Genomic DNA, 23,987 nt, shown 5'->3' with positions numbered 1-23,987 from the left:
GGGACCTTATCCAGAGAAGCAGCAGCGCCAGAGATGGAGGCAGAGATGGGGGCATGGAGAGGGGGGAGTGGCTGAGGACTCTAGATTCATCAACTAAGAAGAAAAAGACTAAGAACTGGTAGCCAGGAGCAGACTTGCAGAATGTGCCCTTTGGAGATGTAAATTATTATATATGCCTGATTGGGCTGTTTTTTAAAAAGCTAAAGTGGATAGAAAGAAATACTTTTAACTGATGGTATATGGAGGGGATTATAATTAATGTAATGAAACAAGGTATATGAATTGTTGAATGTGAAGCTGATGATGTGCCCTGTAAACTTTCACTCAATCCACAATGAAAACCTTAAATCAAAAAAATTAAAATAGAGAGAGTTTAGTTAAAGAGTGGGTGGGAGAAGATGAAGTCCTCATTGAATTGTTTCATCCTGTCTAGATGGGTCTGGTTAAAATAGATAGGGATAAGATTCTTATGATTCAATAGTAATAGTTAACATGACTAATTGTGACTGTCACAGTTGTAAAGGTAGAAGTTTTGTAACAAAAATGGGGGAGTAGTTAACAGTCCAGAAAGAGGGACCCTAGCGCCATCAAGGGAGCAGAGCAAAAGTGGAATGTGGGACCTTGTTCAGAAAAGCAGCAACACTAGAAATGGAGGAAGAGATGGGGACATGGAGAGAGGGAGCAGCTGAGGACTCTAAATTCATAGGAAAAGAGGGATTAAGAGCTGACAGCCAGGAGGCAGACTTGCAGAATGTGCCCTTTGGTGGTGTAAATTATTGTATATGCCTAAGTGTTAAAAAAAAAAAAAAAAAAAGAGCTAAGAGCTATAATGAATAAAGGGAAATACTGTTACCATGGTACATGAAGGGGATTATAATCATTTGTAATGAAACAAGGTGTATGATTTGTTGAATGTAAAACTTGATGATCTGCCCTGTAAACTTTCACTCAATTCACAATAAAAACTTAAAAAAAAAATTTTTTTAAATGATTGATCATTGACCAGTTATGTTTGGTACAGTAACTTTGCGTATTCTTTCCATCTTTTATACATGTTCTTTCCATCTTTTATACATGCTTCTGAATCATTCGACATTTTATCCATAGAATCCTTCAGTATTGCAACCAAGGCTTTAATTTTTATCTTCAGCTCTTTAAGCTTGAGAAATGCTGAGCATGTTCTTCTTTTTGGTTTTCTAAATTCAGGTCTTTGTACATTTCTTTATAATTTTTTAGTTTGTCTTCCTGAGCTATTCTTTGAAATTTTCTGTTCAGTTCTTTTACCTCTTCATTTCTTTCAGTTGCTTGAGCTTTTCCTCTATGCTCAAGGGCAAGTCTTAGAGTCTCTTCTGATAACTATTTTTGTCTTTTCTTTCTTGCCTGTATTTTTAATGACCTTTGCTTTATTCCTTGATGATGTTCTCGATGTCATGATCAGCTCTGCTGATCTTTGGTCATTAGTGTCTAGTGAATTAAAAATGTTCTTGAGATAGTCTCTAAATTTAGGTGACACATGTTCAAGGTCATATTTTGGATTTCTTGGACTCGTTTTAATTTTCTTCAGCTTCAGCCTGAATCTGTACATAGCAGTTGATGGTCTATTCCACAGTTATTGAGCTTTTTGAGCTTTTCCAGTTGGTCCCTGATCTTGCTTTATCTGATGGCATTGAGCTTCTCCATTGTCTCTTACCAGAAATGTAGTCAATTTGATTCCTGCGTATTCCATCTGGTGAGGTCTATGTGTATAGTCACCTTTTATGTAGTTTAAAAAGGTATTTGCAATAAGTAAGTCATTGGTCTTGCAAAATTCTATTATGTGATCACCAGCATCATTTCTATCACCAAGGTCATATTTTCCAACTACTGATTTTATTCTTTGTTTCTCACTTTCACATTGCCATCACCAGTTATTATCAGTGCATTTTGATTGCATATTTGATCAATTTCAGGCTGAAGAAGCTGCATAAATTTGAACAATTATTGTATTAATTGGTGTTCCTTATTGTTTTAAAGTAACACTGAGTCTATTCCAACTCATAGTGACCTTGTATGGGGTTTCCAAGGAGTGGCTGGTGAGTTTGAACCATTGTGTTTGCACTTCAAACCAACCCTGCGTTCTAGCACTTATGCTACAACACCACACCAGGTCATCCTTATAGCATATGGATATTATCCTAACACAAACAGCATTGTACTTCCAGACAGATCTTGAAATGCTCATTGTGACTATGAATATAATGCTTTTTTTTTTTCTTTCAATTTTTCATTTATTATTTAGTAAACTTTATAATTCTCGAATTCAGAATGGTAAATACTTGTCCATTTCACTACATTAATACTTAGGATATTAATCTTTATGCATCCCATTAATTTTTTACAACTTCCAATGTTTCTGTCTTCATATTTCATACATTCTTACTATTAATGGAATGCTTGCAGTTTTTTCTTCTCATTTTGAATTGTGCCAAATCAGCAAATGAAGATCCTGAAAGCTTTGCTCTATCTACATCATTAAGGTGAGGAGACAGTTCTTCCTCAGTAGTATTTTGACTTCCTTCCAACTTGAGGTGCTCATCTTCTGGTATGATATCTGAAAATGCTCTGATGTTATTCCTCCGGTTTTCAAGGCTAACCATTCAGAAGTGTAGGACTCTACTTCTTCCTAGTCTGTGTTAGACTGGAAGCTTACTGAAACCTGTCCACAATGGGTGACCCTGCTGGCATTTAAAACACCAGTAGCATAGCTTCCTGCAGCACAGCAACACACAAGCCACCACAGTATGACAATCTGACCAGTGATTGGTAAAGTATGATGTTAGCTATGAGTTTTTCTTGACAAACAGCAACAACAACAGAAAAATACACTTCAAACCAATATCCCTTATAAATGTTTGTATATGGGTTTTTTCCATAGGAAAACAATTGTAGATCAATATCCTTTCTGAATTTATATATGTAAAAATCCTTAACATAATCTAGCAAATGAAATTCAATACTATATTGAAAAAGATTATTCACATGACAAAGTAGGATTTATTCTAGAAATGCAAAGATGGTTCAATATAAAAGTAATAAATGCAATGTATTACATTAATAGAATGAATGAAATTAATCATATGATCATCTCAATCAATGTAGTAAAGGTCTTGACAAAATTGAATAAATTTTCATAATAGAAACACTACAAAAACTAACATTGAGAAATTTCTTAATCTGATAAAGGGCATTTATGAAAAACCTTTAGTCAATATATGGGACTTTCAAAAATGTTTTCTTGTGTTGTTGTTGTTGTTGTTAAGTGCTATTAAGTTGGTTCTGACTCACAGCAATCCTATGCATAGTTTCAGAGGAGCAGCTGGTAAGTTTGAACTGCCAACCATGCTGCTCAAATCAAACTTGCGGTCCAGTGCTTATCCTACAGCCCCACACCTGGACTCCCTTATGAGGGTGTTGTTGCTGTGCTGGGTGCCATTGAGTCAGTACCGACTCATAGTGGCCCAATGCACAACAGAATGAAACACTGTCTGGTCCTGCGCCAACCTCACAGTTGTTGCTACACCTGAGACCATCACTGCTGCTACTGTGCCAATCCATCTTGTTGGGAATCTACCTCTTTTTCTCCAACCCTTCACTTTACCAAGCATGATATCCTTTTCTAGTGACTGGTCCCTCCTGATAATATGTCCTAAGTATGATTAACAAAGTTTTGTCATCCTGGCTTTCATGGAGCATTCTGGGTGTACTTGTTCCAACACAGATCTGTTTGTTCTTTTGGCAGTCCATGGTACTTTTAATATGGGGATAGGGACATTCAAATAATACGTATGGAACCCTAATGAGGAGATAGATCAATTTTGCAATCACACTAAGCTTAAAATGAACCATTCCAGAGGTGAAATTTGGAAGACAGCTATCTGGCCAACTGATTGGAAGAGATGCATATTTGTGCTCATGTCAAAGAGAGGTGAAGCAACAGAATGTGGAAACCATTGGAAAATATCATTAAAATTGCATGCAATTGTGTATTAGGTGGAATTAGGTGGAATCCTGAGCCCCATCCAGAACCTTCTAAGGTGGCACATTTCCACTAGAAAGGACAAGCATACCAGCCTGGAACAGCTAGAGCAACAGAAGATAACTCTTCAAAGAAAGATCATCAGGGAAATAAAAAAATGGCAGTATGACTGGCTACTACAAGAACAAGCAAGTTGTTCACTGGGAAACCATAAAGGCAAGCAATCAAGTCCTTTCAGGACAATCCCCACTACCACCTTTAAGACTAAGACTCAAAGGAAACACATGAGCAAGCATGTAATCTTGCTGACGACTACATTGGTCTACTAGTGAGTGTAAGAGGGGGAAAGACAGCAATGAATAAATGGGCTGAGTTCAACCATGATCCATAGACTCCCGTTGATCTGCAGATGAAAGAGAGAAGAGGAAGGGCTGGTTGCTCCAAAGTGTGGTGGGACCTGAGGACACCTGAGCCTATGGATAGGGACATAGCAACAGAGGGCTAGAGCAGAGAGTGAAGCATCCAGCTGTTATAAAGTGAGAGAAGATGCACAAGAACACCCAACTTGCAGATAGTACCCATTTGACCTAACCTTGATTGCTTGATAATCAGAACTCGACTAGGGGAAGATTTAAAAAAAAAAAAAAGAACAAAATGATTTTTGATAAAGGAAATGAGGGTAAATTGCTACAATTTGATGGCCTTGACCTATACTCATGGAGGTAATAACTCTAAATGCCAACAGAGAGGGAAGGAGTCTTCACTTCAAGTATCAATGCTATCACGTCTGTGCACAGGGTAGATAGGGATGGGCAACTTAGACATTGGCTACCTAAAATGAGGGGGCGATAAAGGCATGAAGCAACTGGCTTACAAGGTTTCAAGGGGGAGTTTAGTTTTAGAGTGTGTGGGGAAAGCAAGAGTCCCTGCTGAATAGTTTTCATCTTATCTAGATGAGCCTGGTTAAAAGAGATGGGGATAATATTCTTATGATTCAATAGTGAGTAATTACTATCATGACTAACTGTGACTGTCACAATTGCAAAGGTAGAAGTTTTGTAACAAAAATGGGGGAATAGTTAATCTTACAGTCCAGAAACAAAGGATCCTAGGGTCATCAAGGAAGAAGAGCACAAGTAGAATGCAAGAGCTTATCCAGAGAAGCAGCAACACCAGAGATGGAGGCAGAGATGGGGACATGGAGAGGGGTTGCAGCTGAGGATTCTAGATTCATGGGAAGAAAGAGACTAAGAGATGGCAATCAGGAGGGAGACTTGCATAATGTGCACTTTGGTGACGTAAATTATTATATATGCCTGAGTGTTTAAAAAAAAGAGCTAAAGTGAATAGAGAGAAGTAATATTAACTGATGGTAGTGCATGGAAGGGATTAGAGTCATTGTAATGAAACAAGGTGTATGATTTGTTGAATGCAAAACTGATGATCTGCCCTATAAACTTTCACTCAATCCACAGCAGATGCCTTAAAAAAAAAAAAAGACTGAAAAAAAATTGCATGTAATTAAAATTTTGCTAAAGATAATTCCAAAGTGGCTACAGCAGTACATTGACAGGGAGCTTCCAGAGTTTCAGGCTGGATTCAGATGTGGGCATGGAATGAATGCTATCATTGCTGAAAGAAGACAAACCTTGGCTGAAAGCAGAGGATACCAGAAAGATGTTTACTTGTGCTTCATTGACCTACACAAAGCCTTTCGATTGAGTGAACAACATTTCAGAGAATGAGTATTCCAGAACATTTAATTGTACTCATGAGGAACTTGACCAAGATGCAGTTGTTCAAACAGTACAAGGAGACACTGAATGGTTTAAAATCAGGAAAATTTGTGCCAGTGTTGTATTCTTTCACCACATTAATTCAATCTAATGTTGAGCAAATAATCTGAAAAGCTAGATTTTATGAAAAATAATGTGGTCTCAGGATTGGTGGAAAACTCGTTAACCACCTGAGATATGCAAATGATACAACCTTGCTTGCTGAAAGTGAAGAGGACTTAAAATATGTTGATGAAGGTCAAGACCACACTTCAATGTAAAGAAAACAAAAATCGTCACCATTGGACCAATACACAATATCCCCTTAAACGGGAGAAATTACTGCAGTTGTCAAAGACTTCATTTTATTTGAATCAACCATTAATACTCATGGAAGCAGTAGTCAAAACATCAAACAATGTACTGCTTTAGGTAAATCTGCTCCACAAGACTGATTTAAAGTGTTCAAGAACAAAAATGTCAGTTTGATGACTAAGGTGTGATTGATCGAAACCATGGTATTTTCATTAGCCTCATATATATGTGAAAATTGGTTGAAGAATTGATGCATTTGAATTATGGTGCTGTAGGTGAATGTTGAAAGTACCAACACAAACAAATCTGTGTTGGAAGAAGTACAGCCAGAATGCTTCTTAGAAGCCAGGATGGCCATACTTTGTCTCTTATACTTCAGATATAGTCAGGAAAGACCAGTCCCTAGAGAAGGACATCATGCTTCATAAAGTGGAGGATCAGCAGGGAAGAGGAAGACCCCAACGAGATGGATTGACAGAGTGGCAGCAGCAGTGGGCTCAAGCGTAGCAACGATTGTGAGAGTGTTGCAGGACCAGGTAGAGTTTCTTTGTGCTGTGCATATGTCCTTACACATTTGGACCAACTCAATGGCATCTAACAATAGTAATGAGTCAGAATTAACTCAGAGGCAGTGGGTTTTTGGTCAAGAGATCTGAGAGTCTTTGGGCCAAGGTTTACTGGTGGAATGGCATGCTCCAAGGCACTTACTGGTGGAGCTAAAGAGGTTTTCAGCACTTGCACATGGAGGGCAGAGGCCAAGTCAAGGGGCTAAGGGATCAAGGACCAAAAAAATACTTGCCTGTAGGCATGCTTGAGAAGAGGCTGTCCTGATCAATGAATTGTATCCTGAGTTGTTTCTTATTCTGAGTTTTAACTGTTTACTTCCATAAGATACTCTCAAACTATGAATATTGTCTGTGAGTTCCATGTGGCCATTGCAATTATATGGTCAACAGAGAAATAGAGAGTTACATGGTGTCAAGCTTGGGGTAAAGGTTGGAGAGTGGAGGTGTGTCTGACCTCCACCTTTATAGAAATCTGCCTTGAACTGTTGATACTGATAATGCTTCTCTTGGTGAAGTTAAATGAAAAGGTCCAATGTTGCTGCCCCATCATTTTTTTACAATTGCCTTTTTTTTGGTTAGTATTTCAATGTACAGTTCATTGATGCAATCCTTCGCAAGCTTTTCAGAGTTCTTACAGAGCTGAGTTTACATATTTCTTGTTGTTGTCCTTATTGATTGTGTATGCAGAGGTTGGGGTGGTGTCAGTTTTGTGAAGCTTGTCTGATGCCAGAGTAGCAACTAAGAAAACAGAAAATATTAGAATTCCTATTCAATAAAGCCGGTTTTGTTGCTCTAAAGTAGAACACAGTAATTTGTTTTGTACCAAGCAACTTAGATGATTCTACTATCTGAGACTCTCTACTAAAAATTAAGAAGCAGCAATTGTTACCTTTGAAATGGTGATTTTTAAATTCAGATTTAGAATTTGGTTATATAAGAGTTTGCGTTCACACCATTCAAAAGAAAGACAATTTGTTTTTTGCCTGTAAGAAAGGTCAGTTAAACACAGTAGACATTAGTGGCTATGGGGGGACCCATTCCTCCAGAGTAGTGGACATGGAGAAAAGACCTTCAACACAGCAGGTGGTCCTATTTAGTCTACTGTTTTTGCTTATACATAAATTAAACTGAACTTGTAGGACAAAAATGTTCACCTTGTTTTTGGCTGAGCTAAAGGACATACCAATCTTATTAATTTATAGTAATAGCCAGAACTAGTATTATAAACTAATAGGATTGGTATGTGAAACCGTGTGGTCAAAGAATCATCATGGAAGCCACCTGGAGAATTTAAGGGTTTATGAAGTAAAATAATGAAAACAGTTGTCTGGACACAATGTTCTGTAGAGAAATATCAGAAAATCCTCTTAACATCCCAGTCACTAAAGGTGATCAAGCACCTAAATGAGTGACCAAGTTATTCAGACAGCTCTTCATTGCTGCACTAATCAGTGGGAAACAATACTGCTCATGAGTAGATGAACCTAGGGATAGGAAAAGAAGAGGATAGAGAAAGTATTTTTTAAAGAAGTTGAAAAAATATCCAAGTGAGAAACACAAAGTGGGTAGAAATTAGGAGGATGAGAAAAAACAAAGAAGAAAATTCAGTTGTTTTGAGTTTGTTGGTTTACTTTTCTTTTTCTTGTTTAAATGCATCACTACTAGAACAAAATTTGTGATCTTACATTTTAATCTTAAAATTTCCCATCTAATTTTTTTCTTTGCATATAAGGAAATAATCTGATTGAATTTCAAGCTTCTTTATACTTCCTGCATAACTGATAGTTTAAGTTGAAAATCTAGGCCACCAAGGAAAAATATTAGAAAGAGACCACTGATATTTTGAATATATTTCTATTGAGACATTTTCCTTTCTGAGTCTACTGAAAAGAAGTGACTGCAAATGTGGAATTTACAGCTCTTGCTATAACACTGAAGATAATCTACATTACTCTAGGGAGCAATGCGGCATTTGGCAGGGGCATATAGGATAAATGGTACTTTTCTAGGACTGGAAGAAGTACCAGCAGAGGCTACTGTTCCTGGAAATTATCTGTGTCCTGATATTGGAACTTAGAAGGTCCATTTTAAACCTGCTTAAAAATTCCTTGGAAAAACAAAGTGATGATTCCAACTGCATTTGCTATTATTTAGTGCCCTGAGGAACTTAGAAGCATAAGTGCTTTCAAGTAGCAGGCTGAGAACACAGTGAAAAGGCCCTCACTAAGAACTGGAGGAAGACTCCTTAACAACCTGTGATATGCAGATGATAAACCTTGCTTGCTGAGAGTGAAGCAGCCTTAAAATACTTACTGATAAATATAAAAGATCACAGCCTTCAGTACGCTTTGCACCTTAACGTAAAGAAAACAAATATCCTCACCACTGGACCTATGAGTAATATCAATGATAAATAGGGAAAAGATTGACATTGTTAAAGACTTCATTTTGTATGGATCTACTATCAACACTCATGGAAGTAGTAATCAAGAAGTCAAACAACCTATTGCATTAGGCAAATCTGCTGCACAAGACCTCTTTAAAGTGCCTAGAGCAAAGATGTCAGTTTGACAACTAAGGTGTGCCTGCCCCAAGCCACGTCATTTGTAGACTTTAGTGGCTATTGGGGACCCATAGCCTCATGCATGTGACAGTTGGACAATTTATAAGTTGTAATGAGCAATTACTAAGGACCACCACATAAGAGGTATGCCTAAATTATCTTCTATCCTTTCAATAAACCTATGAGGAAATTGAGGCTTAAATGGTGTGATGCACTATCACTTATTTAATAAGTGGCTGGACTTAGATTTAAACCCAAAGAGTATCATTCCAGAGCTGGTATTATCACTACTGTGCTGTACTACATGAAACACAGTATATATAAGGCATTTCACATATCTATGGAGTTTGGTAGCTGGAAGAGCCATCAGTATTTAGTTGAGTTCCTTTATATTACAAATGATCGGAAAAATCAAGACAGGCGAAGTTATTTACAAGGGATTTTAGTGGCAGGGGATCTTGGTGTTTTGCTGTAGGGTAAGCACTGAACTGCCAACCACAAGATTGGCAGTTGAAACTCACCAGCTGCTTCTCAGAAACCCTCTACAGGGTCAATGGGAGTCAAAACACGTAACAACAACAACTTAGTGACAGAGCTAAGGCCAGAATTCTGTTGATTTCTAGATCCAAATTCTTTCCACTCATCCAGTTGACTTAAGAAATCTCTTCTCCCTTTAGCAAAATAATATTAAGACATATGCATGATTTTCATATGCAAAATAAATACTCAAGTCATGACTGACTTCCTATTGTGTTCCTTATGTATTGTCGTTGTTGTTAAGTGCCATGGAGTTGATTTCAACTCATAGTGATCCTGTAGATAATTGCAGGCAATTATCTATATTACAGCAGCACAATTTTTGAAACAAAAATGTTAAAACAAAGTTTTGAAATGATGCATTGTTGCAACTAGTTATCATCAAGCTGATGCCAACTCATGGAGACCTTATGCATAATAACAGATGTTTTCCATTCCGGTGCCATCTTCATAATATTTGAGACCATTGTTGCGGCTACTGTGTCGATCTATGTCATTGAGGAGTTACCTCATTTTCATTGACTTACTTTTCCAAACCTGATGTCCTTTTATGATGATTGCTCTTTCTTGATGACATGTCCAAAGTGAGCAGAAATCTTACCTTCCTCACTTCGAAGGAGCATTCTGATTGTGGTTTTTTAGAAACTGATTACTTTTTGGCAGTCTGTGGTATAGTCAATATTCTTCACCAACACAAAAGCTTGAATGCGTCAATGTATACTATGTATTTATAATTTATAGTTTGTTGAGCTTTTATATAATCAATATAAAAAGGATATTTTATAGAAACTTGGAGCACACTTTCATTATTTTAAAGATTGAAGTTTGTGTATGTAGTTTTGCCTTATAATTTTTTGTTGGTCAGACCTTTAATCACTCCAGAACCTTGGATCAGGAACCCAACCCCAAATTATAATCTTATCCATACAGGAAAGTACAGTCTGCTCTACAATGATCTATTTTTATATACATTTCTAGAAATGTTTTGTAGTTGTCCGAACTTCCTTGATTCTCCCTCAGAACACAGCCTGTAGTTGGTACTCAATGTTATTTCTTCAAGCTGCCTTTTTTCTTTGTATCAAGGCTAAGGTTATCGTTGAAATCTAAGTCAGTTTCTGCTTGTGTCTTTAGGTCTGTTCATTAATTATCAAGTTCATTAACTGCCAGATGTTGTGGGTCTGTTTCCACCTATTGAAAGTCTTTCTAGTCAGAGGTCTCCCAGACTCAAGTAACTCGCTGGACAGTCAATCAACAGCCCTCTGACAGGTTGCTGCCTCCTTTTTTCACACCCGTAATACTAAATTCCCTTTGGCTCAGGTTGTTTTCTGAGATAAGTTTCCAAAGTCAATATCTGATGTCTCTATTTGCTTTGGCACCTGCCCATTGACTTAGGTAGGCTTCAAATATGGAAACAGGGTTAGAATATTCTGAGCTTTCCATACCCTGTTGTCCAGACAGGGTCAACTGAGGCTCCAGACAAACTTTCCAGCTGGAAGCTCAGAGTATTTTGAGCAGAATTCTTGGCCATTGAACATGTGCTGGACCTGGCAACCAAGAGTCAAGAAGGAATTCAGTTCCTCGTGCTCTTAGGATTTAAATATATAAACAAGTTTTGTTTTGTGTCCTAAGGTTGAAAAATATGAAATAATTTTTGTTGTCTCTCTTTTTAAATGATACTTTGCTGTTATTGATTTCTTTCTTTTTATTTTGTTATCAAATCATTTGTTGTTGTTGTTAAGTATTGTTGAGTTGGTCCTGAGTCATAGCAACTCTGTACAGGGTTTCCAAGGAGTGGCTGGTGAACTTGAACCACCAACCTTGTGGTTCAAACTGACTTTGCGGTTCAGTGCATTAACCCACACCATCACACCAGGACTCCTAGAAACCTTTATTAAGCAAAAATATCAAAACATAAAGCTATCGTCTCAACATACCTTCTACCTTCTTTTTTAAAACATTTCTTTATTTTTTTTTTAACTTTTTACTGTAAATTGGGTGAAGATATATGGAGAAGATCATCAGTTTCACATCCAACCAACCACACACACTGTGTTTCATCTCACTGATTGCAATTCCCTCAATGTAACATCACTTGTACTATTTCCTCCCTGTGTTTTTTGTTTCTATCCCTCCTTCTTACCCAAGGCTTCTGAACTTTGTACTTGGGTAATGTTACCTTTAATCTCAAATGGTTGACCATTCTAGGGTGTGCATACCTCATGAATGTTGCTGTTCCCTTTACATGCCTATCTATTGTTTGACTGAAAATTGAGTTACTGAGGTGGATTCAGTTCCAGATCTGAAGGGTAACCAAGGACCCTAGTCTCAGGGTTGCACTAATCTCCATCTAACCAGTAATCCTGGTCTTTATTTTTATGATTTTGAGTTTTGTTCCATATTTTTCTCCCAGTCTATCCAGAACCTTCTAAGGAGCTCTGGTAGCGTAATGGTTACAAGTTGGGCTGCTAACCTCAAAGTCAGCAGTTAGAAACTACCTGCTGTTCCGTGGGAGAAAGATGAGGCTTTCTACTCCTGTAAAGATTTACAGCCTTGGAAACCCTGTGCAAGGTCGCTATGAGTCATAACTGACTCCACAGCACGTAACCAACCAAACAAACCAATCCAGGAACTTCTAATGTGATCGCTTCCAGAGAAGTTGATAGTGGTAGCCAGGCACCATCTAGTTCTTCTGGCCTCAGGATTATGTAAACTGATGTTTGCATGTTCCAGTAGTTCATTGTTTCCATGTACATTCAGTTTTTATCAGTCTACTGTCCTCCAGATAGAGAGAGACCAATAGTTATACCTCAGATGACTGCTCATGAGCTTTAAAGACCTCAGTTGCCAATCACCAAAGTAGGATGTAGAACATTGTCTCTGTGGACTATGTTATGTCAACTGACCATGGTGTCCTACAAGACTGTGGTTTAAATCCTCTAGGCCCAGCAATTCATTCCTTCAAGGTCTGTCAAACCTATATATATATATCTGTGGGTATATTCTCACTATCCCTCCCATATCTGTTCATCTGTTATTACAAATCCTTGTAACTAATTTCTTTAGCACCACAAAGCAGTTAATCATAATTCTATTATTCTCGTATCAGTCTTAATAGGACTGTGTTCTTAACATTCATTCCTAATTTACCTTACTGTAAGCTGTCATCATGGATAATTTAGTAACTTTACATCTTGAATCCACTTCTATTGCTGAGGACTTCTTGTTTGAATCTACTTGTTGTTGTTACAGTTGCGGTAGAGTGGATTCAAACTCATGGTAATATCATGTATTATGGAGCCGAATTGCTTCCTAGGGTTTTCTGGACTCTTAACTGAAGCAGATCCCTGGGCCTTTTCTTTCTCAGTACTGCTAAGTGGATTTGAACCACCTTTGGGCTAGCACTCAAGCACAAACTATTTGCACTACCAAGGGACCTACTCTTCATGGTGTTGTGTTGTTCCGTAGGGTCCAATCTTCTTGCCTTATGATTTCAAGCTAGATTTTTTTTGTTTTGTTTTTTAATAATGCTAAGCTCTGCATTACCTTAATTATTTTACCTGCCTTGGGATCTGCACCTGCTTATATCTTTTACATGTCACATATCTTTTATCAGACAAAACCATGTTCTTTATGAGGAAAACTGCTCTGTGTATTATATATGTGAAATTTTTCCAAATTCTAGTGTCTAGTACTCCTAAATTCAGTATTCTACAGTTTTTAAGAAATGCAGAAACAACTTTTAAAAGAAAGGAATATGTTTCTCATAATATTCAGAAAATTTAAAACTCAGACCTTAAGGTCCCCTACTAATAATACTTCATTCAAATTTAGTATTTGTATTTAGAATATCCTATATATAGCATGCATTGCTTCTTTCTTAGGAATGTCAAATTTTAGCAATAGTCCTATCTTATTCACCCAGTTGTACCGCAGCAGTCGGATGGACTTGGCCCTTCACTCCTAACCAATGTCAACTACTCAGCCAGGACACCCAGTTAGGTGTTGGTATCTTATCTTATGCATATCTTGGCCAGGTACCTAAGTTAATTATTAATTATCACCTTGTGGTACTCAATACACACTTTTATTGAATATCTCTTATGTAGCCTGGACTATGCTCAGCAGCAAATTACCAAAGTACTTTCCCTTTTCTGGTTTTAGCAGGGGGAGTGAGTTTGATTAATCAAGACTGAAACAATGGAGGTGTGGAGGGATTGAGTATTGTGCTTTTGTGTAGTTGCTGCCTTCTGATCTTTCAGAAATGTAAAAGGTGGCAGGAGAAATGCACTTGGGCCATACCTGCCAGTCTGTTGTTTTTGTTAAGTGCCGTTAAGTTAGTTCTGACTCATAGCGACCCTGTATGGGTCTCCAAGGAGCAGCTGGTGGATTTGAACTGTCAACCTTGTGGTTAAGCAGTCCAGTTCTTATCCCATAGCACCACACCAGGACTCCAATTTGCCTAAGCTCCTGTTTCCTGCCTGAAGGGAATAGAGGTTCACCAGGTGCACAGAGCAGGAAGGGTATTCTTAGCAGACAGAAACCACAGGAACAGAGAAATGTAAGTGTCTAGGTGGTATTTAGTGAACACAGGAGGACCATGCATGAATTTCAAGGAATGAGTGTTGAGGATTAACTGTATCTTAGTCTTTATTATGTCCCTCACTCTTAACAATAAATTGTGTTCAAATGAACTGTTTTCAAGAATATATCTATATGTTGGGTTGAAGTGGGAAGTCTTAGGAAGTTTTACAAATTTATGCATATCTATATACCCTTGGCTAATGCGTCAGAATGCAAAGTCGTTTGAACTGTAAGGTCGGTGGTTCAAGCTCATCAGCTGCTTTTTGGAAACCCTCTACAGGGTCGCTACAGGCCGGAATCGCCTCAAGAGCACTTAACAACAACATATACCCTTGGAAGCAATGATGGCAAGACTTCATCTCTCATACTTTGAACATATTGTTAGGAAGGACCAGTCCCTGGAAAAGAACTTCATGTTTACTAACATGGAGGGTCAGTAAAAAAGAGGACGACCCTCAATGAGATGGATTGACGTCGTGGCAACATCAGTGATCAATGGACTCAAACATAACAATGTTGAGGATGGTGGAGGAACCGGCAGTATTTCATTCTACTACGTACGCACGTAGAGTTGCTATGAGTCAAAACAGACTTGATGGTACCTGATATTTATAATTGTAACTATATATAGTTATATATATATATATATATATATATATATATACAGAGAGAGAGAGTCCTGGTGTGGCACTGTGGGCTAATGCATCAGACTGCAAAGTCACTTGAACTGCAAGATTGATGGTTCAAGCTCACCAGTCACCCCTTGGAAACCCTATACAGGGTCATATGACTCAGAATTGACTCAACAGCACTTAACAACAACAACAACATATATATACACATACATACATACATACACTGGACTGCAAGGTTGATTTGAACCACAAAGTTGGTGGTTCAAGATCACCAGCAGCTCCTCAGAAACTCTATACAGGGTTGCTATGAGTCAGAACTGACCTGACAGCACTTAATAACAACAACACCTTGCCGTTAGAAGCCCAACACTCACCTCAGAGTGCCACCATGACTCCTTTTATATATATTGGTTATTGTTGTTGTTGAGTGCCATTGAGTCAGTTCTGACTCATAGGGTTTCTGAGGAGCAGCTGGTGAGCTTGAACCGCTGACCTTGCAGTTCAAACTGACTTTGAAGTCCAGCACATTAACTCCCAGCACCACACTAGGTAGTTCAAAACACCATCTGCTCTACAGGAGAAAGATGAGACTGTATCTTCCTGTAAAGAGTTACATCTTGGAAGCCTTAAGTAAGGTTGCTATAAGTCATATTGCATTAAGCAAATCTGCTGCACAAGACCTCTTCAAAGCATTCAAGAGATGTCAGTTTGAGAACTATGGTGGGCTTACCCAAGTCATAGTATTTTCAATAGCCTTGTATGCATATGAAAGTTGGACAATGAATAAGGAAAACTGTAGAAGAATTGATGTGTTTGAGTTATGGTGTGGAGAGCCAGAAGAACATACAAATCTGTGTTGGCAGTCAAACAGTCAGAATGCTCCTTAGAAGCCAGGATAGAGAGACTTGGTTTCTCATACTTCCGACATGTCATCAGGAAGACCAGGCCCTGGAGAAGAACATCATGCTTGGTAAAGTGGAAGGTCAGCAAAATAGAAGGCCACCAATGAGATGGATTGGCACAGTGGCAGCAGCAATGGGCTCAAGCATAACAATGATTGTGAGGTTGGCTCAGAAATGGGCACTATTTCATTCTGGTTTGATAGCACTTAACAATAACAATGTGAGTCAAAATCAACTCTATGGCAGTGGGTTTGGTTTGGGTTTGGTATATATACATAAAGGAGCTTTGGCTGATGCAATAGTTAAGCATTCAACTGCTTTCTGAATAATGTGAACCCACCAGTCATTCCAAAGGATGAAAGACATGGTTATTTGGTCCCTTAAAGATTATAGCCTAGAGACCCTATCCAGAGAAGCAGCGGCACCAGAGATGGAGGCAGAGATGGGGACATGGAGAGAGGGAGCAGCTAAGGACTCTAGATTCATGGGAAGAGAGGGACTAAGAGCTGGACGCCAGGAGGCAGACTTGCAGAATGTGCCCTTTGGTGGTACAAATTATTATATGTGCCAGAGTGTTTTAAAAAAAAAAGAAAAAAAGCGCTAAAGTGAATAGAGAGAAATACTGTTAACTGGTGGTACATGGAGTGGATTGTAATCATTGTAATGAAATAAGGTGTATGATTTGTCGAATGTAAAACTGATGATCTGCCCTGTAAATTTTCTCTCAATCCACAATAAAAAAAAAAAGGATGATAGCCCAAAAAAATCCACAATAAAAAAAAAAGATGATAGCCCAAAAAAACCCTGCAGGGTGGTTTCTACTCTGCCAAGTAGAGTCCTGGTGTGGTGATGTAGGATAAGCTCTGGACTGCAAAGTTGGTTTGAACCACAAGGTCAGCATTTCAAACTCACCAGCCTTTCCTTGGAAACCCTGAGTCAGAACTGACTCAATGGCACTAAACAATAACTCTCTCTTACAATATCATTATGGGTGGGTCAGAATTGGATACAACATATATATATATATATATGCAAATACACATATATGAGTCGGAACCGACTCCACGGCACATAACAACAACAATACACATATATAAAGAGCTCTGGTAGTGTAGTGGTTACAAATCAGGCTGTGAACCACAAGGTCAGCAGTTCGAAACTACCAGCTGTTCCGCCGGAGAAAGATAAGGCTTTCTGTTCCCATAAAGATTTACAGCTTCGGAAACCCTGTACAGGGTCGCTAATGAGTCGGAACCGACTCCACGGCACTTAACAAGAACAAGATACATATATATACTTTTAAATACAATCAAAAAGAAATGATTACAACCTTGAAAACCCTATAGGGCACCACTATGATGTCATACTGAGTTCTTTTGAGTTAGAATATGGTGAAACTCTGGTGGCAGTGATTCCAAGCCATCATCCGCTCTGCAGGAGACAAGTATAGAAGTCTGCTTCCATAAAGATTTACAGCTTTAGAAACGCTACAGGGTAGTTTTACTCCATCATATAAAGTTGCTGTGAGTTGGAATCAACTTGATGGCAGTAGGGTTTTTATGAGTTAGATTGACTCAACAGCTCACAATATAGATACATATGCATACACACACACACACACACACACACATATATACATTCAAAAGGAAAGATATTATCTTCAGATAAATCTAAACACTGCAGTCTACCAAGCTGACCTAAATGGCAAGGTGTCTGTAGGCAATTGTTTTTTCAATCACATTTATAGGTACTTTGCTTTTATAACAATATTTTAAATAGAATTTTTAAGTATTGAAAAGTCAAATAGTATTTAAATTACACAAAAGACATGTCAACATCTAAAAGCTATTACCATATCTAGGTATAAGCAGAAATATCAGCTGTGGGATCAGGACTGGACTGTGAACCAAAAGGACAGGAGTTCAAGTCCACCAGCTGCTCCTTGGAAACCCTATACAGTGTCACTATGAGTCAGAACTGACTCAACGGCACTTAACAACACAATACCAAGAAAGGGGCTTTTCATTCCAGAAGTACAGAGAGAAATAATCCTCTCCTTACCCTGATCATTTGGGCCCAAAAGATGCCAGGAAAAGGTCAAGATGGCTGAAAATGAAAGCCAAATGGAAAGGAACCAGTACAAAGGAATTATATATAGTTCCTTTTCTCACAAGGAGCAGTTGCTGATCTTGTGTCCTCTCCTTCTTAGTCTACCCAAGGACTGCTTAAACTGCCTGCCCTAGCCTTATAGAGGCTCTGCAATCAGGAGTACCCAATTCAAGATGACCTGTGGATCTTGAAGAATTCTCCCACATTATTGTGTATCTGTATATCAGAAATATCAGAGTGGAGGTTATCCTGACTCAGGAAATCTTTGCCATTCTCAAATTTGGATAAGTGCTTGGAAGCAATTGTAATACCCAATTCCAAACTTCAGAAAGAAAGCTTTGCTCCAAACAAGAAGAAGAGGCATCTCCATAGTTCCTTCCAGAAGCTATCAGAAGAACTGACTGTGAGGAATCTGATTCAATCTGTTCAGTCACGAGTATTTTACAAGGCTTTTTAAAACTAAAAATACCCAAACCCACATTTTACCTCTCATACTGCCTGCTCTCCCAACTGGTTGGTATCTGATAAAAATACCAACAAGCAGAAGACCCAGTTTGTTCCAGCAGAGCAATCCACATCCCTCATTCATATCAGGTGTGTTTAAAGTTTATCTTGAACTGAGGAGAGCCAGATTGAGTTTAAGGGCTGAAATTCTATAATACTTTATTTTGTTTTCTTTGATACTTTTTGTGAGCTCACAGTTTTCACTACAACTCTGCTGCTAGAAGATTTTAGAATTCCATCGAGATGTTTGGATTGGGTTTTGAAAGCCTTAAAGAATTTTCAGGGGCATGTTTATGGTTTTGTTTTGTTCAAAGAACTTGCGTCATGTTTATGCACGTCTAGTGAGAAGGTAAAGATAGAAGCACTTATATTGCCCTTATTGATTTTAATCGCATCGTAAATGTTGCAAAACAACAGGACATTGATGAAACACATCGTCTTGTCTCCTTTTTTGGTGTATACATTCTTTTAAAGTAGGGGCTGTATCTGATTCATTTTTGGAATCCTGAAAAGCTAGTTCTATGCCTTACAAATAGTCCTCAAAAAAGCAATATTTACTAAGTAGAAATAATGGAGAAGGAAGAAAACAAGTCTTGGGTGCCTCAAGGTTGTTTAATTTTAGCCAAAAATGCAGATGTGGCAATTCTTCCTACAAGCACACTGGTTTCTTATGCTTGCCTACCTGACTCTCAACATTATAAGAAAAGAATCTGAGATTGGACGTTTGAAGGAAATTAAAAACATTGTCAATTTATTCTGAGTTGACTTCTGCACTCAGTAAACTGTTTTGAAAATGGAGTTATATTTATAAATCTGGAAAGGATTAGGTCTAGTCTTTAGGAGTGAAGAGCTAGTAATTTCTGAACTCCACAATAGTGGGTCAGGAATTTTGAGCTTCATTCCCAGGTATGGCTACTAACCTCCAGGTTGGCTATTCAAACCCACCACCTGCTCTGTGGGAAAAAGATCCGGCTATCTACTCTTGCAAGCCATGGAAACCATAAATAATATCACTGTGAGTTTCATTCTTAGTTATGTGGATGGTGAGACTTTGTCTCTCATTCTCTTATTCTCCAAGCATGTTGTTGGAAGGGATTAGTCCCTGGAGAAGGATATCATACTTAGTAAAGTGGAGGGTCAGTGAAAAAAGAGGACCCTGTTTGGGTGGGCCTTCTCCAGATCAGCATAGCTGGCCCTGGCCAGCCCTGGACTAGCACTCACTAGGAGAAACAACTGAACAGATGTGAGGAAGAAAAAAAGCAGAAAAGAGATTGGAGATCTGTGCAGGTTGGTTTGCTACATACAGTGTGGCAATCTTGAACTTTCTGGGTGACTTTGAAGGCAAGAGGGCAGTAGATGGCCCAGAGTCATACCACTTACTGGTGGGAGAAAAAGGGCAAATTTTGTTTGGCTTTGTTTTTCTTGTACCCCACATTACCCTGGTGTGGCTGGGCCCCAAAGGAGTATACTCCCAGGGAAGCTCCTGCTCTCTGGGCTGTCAAAATCACATCAAAGTGTGTGGAAAGCTAACAGCACCAACCCCGGCACCTAGAATTAGGTATAGCCTATTCCAAACCTGCAAGGAGCGCTGGTAGCGTAGTGGTTATGAAACGGACTGCTAACCTCAAGGTCGGCAGTTTGAAACTAACAGCTGTTTCACAGGAGAAAAATGACGTTTTCTGCTCCGGTAAAGATTTACAGCCTCGGAAACCCTGTGCAGGGTCACTATGAGTCGGAACCGACTCCATGGTATTTAACAACAATTCCAAACCCACAGACCCAATTCTGATGAGCCCAGAACTGAAAGGACCTCTTACCGTCAGTCCCCCTGATTCCCCAACTACTTTGATATTTTCACAAATTACTTCCAAATCGGGTGCCCAGAGCAAGCAACACCTAGCCCTACAGGAAGACCATCTAGGGTTGAATGTTACTATTTAATCCCTTTTGTGAGGTCCTAGTCTGACTGGAAAGGAGCTCTGGTAGCGTAGTGGTTACGAATAGGGTTGCTAATCCTATGGCCAGCAGTTTGAAACTACCAGCTGCTCTGTGGGAGAAAGATGAGGCTTTCTGCTCCAGTACAGATTTATAGCCTCGGAAACCCTATACAGGGTCGCTATGAATCAGAACCTACTCCATGGCACATAATAACAACAGTCTGGCAGGAGACCCCAAAATTTTCTCCTCTTTTGGTCTGGTACCTGTCTTTTTATTATTATTTTTTCCTTTCATTGTTTCTTTATTCATTATTCATTTTGTTTCTTTATTCTTTCTCCCTCACCTTACTTTCTCTTATTCTCTGAACTTTCTACCCCCCATTTCATTTTTTCTTTTTTTTTTTCTCTTTTCCAACCACTTCTGCTTCTTTCTTTTTCCTTCTTGATTTTTGTTTTTAATTTCTCCTTGGGTTTTTTGTTTTGCTTTGTTTGTTGTTGTTGTTGTTGTTGTTTTACTACTCTCTGATCTCTATCCTGTTACTCCTTTCTATCACTAATTGTGTGTAGGCGGTTTTCTGTCTTTTGATTTATCTCTCTATTATATTTCTCTTTTTATTATCTTATTTTCCTCTGCCTCTTTTCTCTCATTGGTTTTATATTCTTTTCTAACTGCTGCATGCTTTCCCTTCTTTTCTTTACTATTTTCTTTTTGTTGTTTTCTGGTTTGTGTTGGTTTTTCTTCTAGCTTGTGGGTGTGTTTTCTCTTCTTTGCTCACCCAACAGAAGAAAGATAAACATCTTTCTGATAGTCTCTGCTTTCAGCCAAGATCCATTGGACATCAGCAATGATATGCCTCCTTCCACGGCCCCTTCTGAATCCAGCTTGAACCTCTGGAAGTTCTCTGTCAATGTATGATTGTAGCCATTTCTGTATTACCTTTAGCAAAACTTTATTCGCTTGAGATATCAAAGAGATTGTCCGATGATTTCGGCATTCTGTTGGGTCACCTCTCTTTGAAATGGGCACAAATATGGATCTCTTCCAATCAGTCAGCCAGATAGTTGTCTTCCAAATTTCTTGGCAGACATGAGTGAGTGCCTCCTGTGCCGCCTCACTTTCTTGAAAGATTTCAATTTTTATTTCATCAATTCCTGGTGCTTTGTTCTTTGCCAATTCCTTCAATGCACTTTGGAGTTCCTTCTTCAGGAAGCTCTTGTTCATATGGTGCCTCTTGAAATGGTTGAACATTAACCATTTCCTTTTGGTACAGAGATTCTGTGTATTCCTTCCATCTTCTCTTGATGCTTTCTGCATCATTCAGAGAATCTTTCAATAATTAAAGTTGAGGCTTGAATTTTTTTCTTCAGTTATCCCAGCTTGAGAAATGCTGAGCATGTTCTTCCTTTTTGGTTTTCTGATTCCAGATCTTTTCACATTTTGTTGTAATATTTGGTTTTATCTTCTCGAGCTGATCTTTGGAATTTTCTGTTCCGCTCTTGGACCTCTTCATTTCTTCCATTTGCTTTAGCATATCTATGCTGGAGAGCAAGTGTCAGTGTCTCTTCTGACATCCATTTTGACTTTTCCTTCTTCTTGTCTTCTTAATGACTTTTTGCTTTCTTCATGTATGATGTTCTTGATGTCATCCCACAACTCTTCTGGTCTTCGGTCTTTAGTGTTTAATGTATCAAATCTGTTCTTCAGATGATCTCTAAATTCAGGTGGGATATATTCAAGGTCATATTTTGGCTCTCGTGCACTTGTTTTCATTTTCTTCAGCTTCAGTTTGAATTTGCATATTAGTAATTGATGGCGTGTTCCACAGTCTGCCCCTGGCCTTGTTTTCATTGATGATATGGAGCTTTCCCATCGTCTCTTTCTGCAGATGTAATCAATTTGATTTCTATGTATTCCATCTGGTGAGGTCCATGTGTATAGTCGTCTCTTATGCTGTCTAAAGAAGGTATTTGAAATGAACAAATCATTGTTTCTGCAGCATTCTATCATGCATTTTCCTGCATCATTTCTCTCACCAATGCCATATTTTCCTACTACTAATCCTTCCTCTTTGCTCCCAACCTTTGCATACCAATCACCAGTAATGATCAATACAGCTTGATTGCATGTTTGATCGATTTCAGATTGAAGAAGTTGGTAGACTTCTATTTCCTCCTCACTGGCTCTAGTGGTTGGTGCATAAATTTGAATAATAGTGGTATTAACTGGGCTTCCCTGAAGGCACATGGATATTATCCTATCACAGACAGCATTGTACCTCATGACTGATCTGGATATGTTCTTTTTGACGTTGAATGCAAATCCTGGTGTGGCTCTGTGGGTTAATACAATGGACTGCAAGGTCCGTTTGAACCACAAGGTCGGCAGTTCAAGCTCACCAGCTGCTCCATGGAAACATTATACAGGGTCGCTATAGGTGGGAACTGAATCAATGGCACTTAACAACAACAACATTCCATATTGTGTTGAAAGTCTTAGCCAGAGCTATAAGGTAAGAAAGGGAGATTAAAGGTATCCAAATTGACAAAATTTAATGTGAAAAAGTAAAATTCTCTCTATTTGTGGATGATAAGATCCTATACATAAAAAACCTCAAAGTCTCAGCAAGAAAATTATTGGAACACATTGAAAGATTCAGCAAAGTGGCAGGGTACAATATACAAAAATCAGTTGACTTTCTCTATACTAATAAAGATAGCAGTAAAAACAAAATAAGGAAAACAATACCATTTAAAAGAGTTACACAAAAGATGAAATAATTAGGAATAAATCTAGCCAGAAAACCAAAAGACTTATATAGAGAAAATTACAAAATACTACTATAAGAAACTAAAACAAGATTTATAAAACTAGAAGAACATATTATGTTCACGGATAGTAACTACCACTCATCTGTCAGTTTGTCTCACTGTTGGGACTTTCGTATTGCTGTGATGCTGAAGCTATGCAATCAGTATTCTGAGTATCAGTAAGGTCACCCATAGAGGGCAGATTTTAGTTGAGCTTCCAGACTAAGACAGACTAGAAAGAGGAGATGCAGATTACTTCTGCATATTTACTCACTGAAAACCTTATGAATAACAGTGAAACACTGCCAGATATCACCTGGATATTGAATATTGAAACATGAGGAATAGCGCAAGAATACTGTCAGATATTGTGCTGGAAATGAGACCTACAATTTCAAAGGCACTCAAATTACGACTGGGTAAGAGTTGACTCTGCTATTCTCTGCTAGTCACATCATAGAAGAAAACTGTGGCGTCAGGATTGGAGGAAGACTCATTAACAACCTGAGATATGCAGATGATACAACCTTGCTTGCTGAAACTGAACAGGACTTGAAACATTTACTGATGAAAATCAAAGAGCACAGCCTTCGGTATGGGTTGCATCTCAATGTCAGAAAAACAAAGATCCTCACCACTGTACCAATAAACAACATTCTTATCAATGGAGAAAAGATTGAAGTTGTCAAGGATTTCATTCTTCTTGGATCAACTATCAACACTCATGGAAGCAGCAGTCA

This window comes from Chrysochloris asiatica, unplaced genomic scaffold (genome assembly GCF_000296735.1).
Source record: "Chrysochloris asiatica unplaced genomic scaffold, ChrAsi1.0 scaffold00190, whole genome shotgun sequence".
NCBI classification, from domain to species: domain Eukaryota; kingdom Metazoa; phylum Chordata; class Mammalia; order Afrosoricida; family Chrysochloridae; genus Chrysochloris; species Chrysochloris asiatica.
The sequence above is the reverse complement of the archived record's forward strand: the minus strand, read 5'-3'. Positions refer to the sequence as shown.